The following is a 6,098-nucleotide window of genomic DNA, read 5'->3' as shown; positions in this document are numbered from 1 at the left end:
CGTGAGGCTTGTGCTTTTCGAGCGCACCCCGGGCCTGCTGGACGGCCCATAGTTGAACGTCCTTGTCTGCAGACTGCACTGCACTTTGATGTTCGGGCGGGTATATCCTGGAGGTAGCCTCGGTCGGGAACCTGGCACAGTCCCACATGATGTGCCATTGGTCCGCCGGACCAGCTGCACAAACATTGCACACATCGCTCGGATAGAGTTCTGGGTGAAGTACGTGTAGCACTGCCGGGGCGAGGAGTGACCCGGTCTGTATCTGTCTTAGGATGACGGCCTCCTCCCGACTGAGTGCCGGGTGGGGAGGCGGCATTGTCCGTCTAGCTAGGCGGTAACACATGGTAACTTCGCCATAACTGGATACGCGGTCCTTGGTTTCGAACCACCACACGGAACGGTCACTCTCGGGGGCGCGGAGGGTAAGCGCTCGCGCCGCCGAATGGGCCGTCTCGTTGTGGTTCGGCGAGGATGCACACTCGCCCGCGTGCGCCGGGAACCACTTGATACGGATGGTGCTGCGGCGGTCTTGGGGCTGGAGCTTGCCGATGATGGCGGCCGCCGGCGCGCTCATTCGCCCCTTGGCAAAGTTGCGCACGGCGTTCCTCGAGTCACTGAGCACGGTGTGACACTCGGCCTCGGAGATCGCCAGAGCGATGGCAACCTCCTCGGCGTCTGTGGCGTCCGTGCACCGCACGCTCGCTGCCGTTGTCGTGGTGCCGGTAGCCGCCGCAACGACCACTGCCGCGAAGCCTTCTCGTTTGTATTCCGCTGCGTCCACGTACCGGGCGTGCGGGTATTGGGCGTGTTTCTCGATGAGGGCCTGGGCCCGTGCCTGCCGCCGTTCTTGGTTGTATTCGGGGTGCACGTTCTTCGGGATGGGGTCCACATGGATGTGAGCCCGCGCCTCCTCGCTGATCTCGCATTGTTGCCGGCTGGGGGTTCGGGGGTTGTAACCCAGGGATGTCAGTATACTGCGCCCCGTCTTGGTGGGAGAGAGGCGCTCCATTTGCGCGGTGAGCTGCGCCTCGGCTATTTCTTCTAGGGTGTTATGGACGCCGAGCTGCAGGAGCCGAGCCGTACTCGTGGTCTCCGTTAAGCCCAGCGCCGTCTTGTAAGCCCGTCTGATCAGCGTGTTGATCTTGTTCCTGTCAGTGACCTGCCAGTTGAGGTAGGGCGCAACGTAGGCGATGTGACTGATCACGAACGACTGGACGAGGCGCACGAGACTGTCTTCACGCATGCCCGCCCGTCGTGTCGAGACTCGGTGTATGAGCCGGATGGCGTCCATTGCCTTGGTGGTAAGTTTGTTGATGGTCTCGTCGTTGCGGCCGCTCTTGTTTAGCAGCAGGCCCAGGACTCTGATCTTGGGAACTTCGGGGATGCGTTGCCCCGATGCGGTCATGATCTTGATGTGATCGCACTCCCGAGGGGGAGCGCGTTTCCGTCCCGGTCGTAATGGTGTGAGGACGAGCAGCTCGGATTTGGCGGGCGAGCACACAAGGCCGGTGCCGTCAAGGTGCTGCTCGATGGCGGTAACCGCGGCTTGTAGCTGTTGCTTGATGCTGGCGTCGGTGCCGCCGGCCGCCCACAGGGTAATGTCGTCGGCGTAGATCGTATGCCGGACGCCGGTCCCCGCTACTGCCCTCGCTACCCCGATCATAACGAGGTTGAAGAGCAACGGCGAGATGACCGAACCCTGCGGGGTACCCGTGCTACCGAGCTTGCGTTCGGGGAGTCTGAGGTCTCCGGCGTGCAGTTCCACTGTGCGGTTGGTCAAGAAGTCTTGGATGTAATTGTAGCTCGTTACCCCCATGTTGAGTCGTGATACTTGTGCTAATATGGCTGAGTGTTTGATTTTGTCGAATGCGCTTTGTAGATCGAGCCCCAGAATTACTTTGCTGTCTTGTGTCTTGTTGTCGATGATTTCTTGTTTTAGTTGTAGCATGGCGTCTTGTGTGCTGAGTCTGTGTCGGAAGCCGATCATCGTGTCCGGATAGAGGCCTTCCTTCTCCAGGTATTCCTGCCACCGGTTGGCCACCACGTGCTCCAGCACCTTGCCCACGCAGGATGTAAGCGAGATGGAACGCAGGTTGCCGATGTCCGGTGGTTTGCCCGGTTTCGGGATCAGGATTGTTCTTGCCGTTTTCCACTGTCCAGGGAGCTTGCCCGAACGCCAGCATTCGTTGAAGTAACGGGTTAGTGCCTCGATCGATGCATTGTCGAGGTTTCGTAGCATCTTGTTGGTAACGAGATCGGGGCCGGCTGCTGAGCGGGTGTTGAGCTCGTGCAGCGCTACTCGTACCTCTGACACGGTAATGTCTTGGTCGAGCCGCGCGTTGGGCAGCCCCCCGTACGGCGGGTGGATTTCCGTTGGCGTGTCCGGCAGATACTTGGCTTCCAGGCTCTTGATAACGGCGTCTTTTCCTTGTTGTTGTGTGGTGGTGTGCAGGAGGCGGGCGAGGCGGTCGCGCTGGTGTGACTTGGTCTTGGTTTCGTTTAGGAGGTGCCGAAATAGATTCCAGGTGCAACCGCGATGCAGTTGCCTGTCAGCTCGGTTGCAGATTTCGTTCCATTGCTGACGGCACAGGACCTTGCAGTGGTGTTCAATGGCCCTGTTTAAGTCGGCTACCTTCTTTCTCAATTTGCGATTCCACCGTTGCCGCTTCCAGCGCGCCTGTATCGAACGTTTGGCCTCGAACAGATGGGCCAGGCGGCTATCCATGGCGATGACGTCCTCGTCCGTTTCGATGGTTTTGGTGGCCGAGTGCACAGCATCACAAAGCTCTTCCGTCCAGGTTTCGATGTCTGTGATGTCTTGTGCTGTGGTGGGACGTCCCTTACGGAAGCCGTCCCAGTCCGTCCACTTGTGCATAATGGTGTTGCCCCGGAATTGATTCGGTATCGTAATTTCGAGGATGTAGTGGTCGCTGCCCAGGTCGACGCCGGTGTTGTGCCACGTTACTTTGCCTGTGTGGTCGTTCTTGATGAACGTAAGGTCTGGTGTGGTGTCTCGTGCTACGGAGTTGCCGATGCGGGTGGGATGAGCGGGGTCCGTGATCAGGGCACAGTTGTGGTCCAGGATATCTTGTAATAGGTCCCGTCCCTTGGCCGTATCCTTCACGTAACCCCACGCTCGATGGGCGGCGTTGACGTCCCCTCTGATCAGCAACGTGTTGTCTTTGGCTTGGGTGCTGGCTGTGTGTAGTAGGGTCTTGAATTTCTGTGTTTGGTGCTTGGGGTTACTGTAGATGTTGGCGATGAACAGGCTGCCTTTCCGTTGTTTGTTTGGGATGATTTCGGTGAAGGTATATTCCACCCTGCTGCGGCCGTGTTTGAGTTGGTGCTCGATGAACGTGAGCCCTTTGCGGACGAACGTGCAGACGCCCCGTCCCTCCGCCGGGCTAACATGAGCGCGATACCCAGGGAGGGTGGGGGTCACCGTCGCCGTTTCTTGCAGCAGGATGATGTCGGGTTTCTTGGTTACTGTGGTGATGTGTTGTTGCAGCACTGCTCTCTTGCTGTTGTAACTGTTGCAGTTCCACTGCCACACCGTAAGGCCCGGTAGCGATCCTATAGTGGCTTGGGGCTGGGACATGATTGTGTCGGAGTTGGGGCTTGCGTCTCTTCTTGAAGGTATGGGTGGTTGGAGAATTGCTCCACAAAGGTGGGGCTGCGTACTATGGGCTTAAGGGTCTGTTCAATGAAGGCGAAACGCTCTTGTATGGTGCAGAAGGACGTGGTGATCAGCTCCTCCAGCCGCGCCAGGCGTTGGTCGGTGACGGCAGCCGTGCTGGCGTAGGTGTTGGCGAACGCTTCGATTTTTGCTTCGAGCTGAGTTTCCAATTGGGTCAGGTCCTTGTACTGTCGTGATGAGGTGCGTGCTCGTTTCTTGGGGGTTGGGTCAGTGGTCTGCTCCGGCTGGGGCTCGTCTTGGGTTGTATCCATTGATTGTGTGCCTTGGTGTGATGGCGTGTCGGTTTTCTGCTCGGTGATAACGGCGGGTGTACGTGTCTCGGATGACTGAGCTGGGACAGTGGCTGGCTGGGCTCGCTGTGCTTGGAGTTCTTTCTTGGCCTCGGCTAGTTCTTGGGCGAGCCGGCGCGTGGTTTCTACCAGCGTCGCGTTGGTTGCGCGGAGTTGTTCGAGTTCGTTGTAGTAGGGGCTGGTAGTCCACGCCTGCCAGCTGCTCGGCGTGGTTCGGCCACTAGTGGCGCTGCTGGAGCTAGCGCTGCTGCTTTTAACTCCGCCCTTTGCGGCGTCGGCCCAGCTGACTCTGTCACGGGAGCGCGATCGCTGAACGCCGAAGCTGTTCCCGTCAGATGAGTCACGGCCGCGGGATGCACTGCGCGAGGCATGACGGGAAGCGTGGCGTGAGGCATGGCACGACGCGCTGCGGGATCCACTACGGGACGCACTGCGCGAGCGGGAGCGTCCGAGGCGTGGAAACGAGCTTGATTCGAGTGCTTGCTTTTGCTCTTCTTCGGCGTTACGGCGTTCCCATCGCCGTCGCCGTACGACGTATGGAACCTTGTATTTGGCTCTGCAGAGGCGATCCCCGGTGGGGTGTTCTTCGCCGCAGAGCTTGCACTTGGGGACACACTTGTGGCCCTCTCTTGGATTAGAAACACCGCAGGCAAGGCAAACGCGAACGTACGGTGTGGGGCACACGTCGCGCCTGTGGCCGACCTTGCCGCATACCTTGCAAACTTCTATTTGCTTCCTGTAGAGACTGCACGGGTAGAGCGTGGATCCGTAACGCACATACTTGGGAACCTTGATACCGTTGAACACTACGATTACTGTCGTCGTGTTTCCGATACGCTTCACCCCCGCGGCGAGGGGGTTGTACTTGGTAACAATCTGCTGCATTATTTCGGCTTCGCTGTCCTCGAGTGCTATGCCCCTGATCACGCCCTTGACTGTGTCGTGGGCCGTTGTTCCGTACGCGTGCACCTCGTATATTTTGCCTCGGACGTTGATAGCTTGAATTCGAGCATACTTCTCCGCTCGTTCCTCGCTCGGAGTGCTGAGCACCATAATGTTCTGCTGGGTATTGGGACACGCCATATCCTCAGCTTGGTCTGCCGTCTCAATTCCCGCTGCCGCCATGATGGCATTAGCCACGCATGCAGCTCCTGCCTTGAAAATATCGAGCCCATCGCGGGGCCGCACGACGATCTTAATTTCTTCTACAGGCATGGCGGGCATGCGAGCCGCCCGAATAACTGCGCTCCTAACGTTCTTGTTGAATTTAGGCTTCTGTCGAGAGCTCGGAGTATCGGCACGAGAAGTCGACTCACCCTGCGTTCCTTGCAGGCGTGTTCGGCTCGTGTGCCCGCCGATGTGCAGCCATCCGGGCGAGCGTCGGAATTCCTCGGGCGTAATTTCTTCTCCTTCTACTTGCACGCACATTTGGGAAACCTGGGAACCGTGCGTCAAAGCGGTGGCGGAACCCTCCATGTTGTGGCAGAAGAACAGCTGGCTAGGCCTAGCGAGCCCTGGGTTCGCTTCGGCCTAGCGTCTCCTCTTGGCGGTGAACCAGGAAAAGTCCGATGAATCGATGAAAAACGCACCTTGGATGGAATGTCGGGTATCGGATGATAGCGGATACCTTCACGAACACAGTGGTAATAAAATCTTCGTAATCCAAACTAATCAGCACTGCCAAAGCGGGCATTAACGACGGAGCCGATATGAGCACGTCTGCTCACCACGGCGAACGCAGCGCTATATACCTCATTGAAGGCACACGCTTTCTTGTAGCATTTTATGTAGCAGCCCATGGCCATAGCCTTCCTCCGATGGGGGCACTTTTGATAAAACTGCTCATTCGTACGGCAGGCTCAACCTCCCAAAGCAACCTACCAAAGCAGGGACACTGTAGCAGGGCACGGCCGGAATCGAGCCGCCTCCGCTACTCGAGCCAGGCCGCGAGCAGGGACGTGTGCCTTTCCAACGCACCGAGAGAGGGCGCCACACGTTTCATGAAAAAGCTGATGATGCATGATCAATAGTGAAATAGCGCAGGAAGACTTTTACGCCATTGAAATGTAAAATACCTTATACTTCCTTAAAGGTAGGACATTACCCTACGT

Source organism: Amblyomma americanum, chromosome 1, assembly GCF_052857255.1.
Source record: "Amblyomma americanum isolate KBUSLIRL-KWMA chromosome 1, ASM5285725v1, whole genome shotgun sequence".
Classification (NCBI taxonomy): Eukaryota; Metazoa; Arthropoda; class Arachnida; order Ixodida; family Ixodidae; genus Amblyomma; species Amblyomma americanum.
This window is presented reverse-complemented; position numbering follows the sequence as displayed.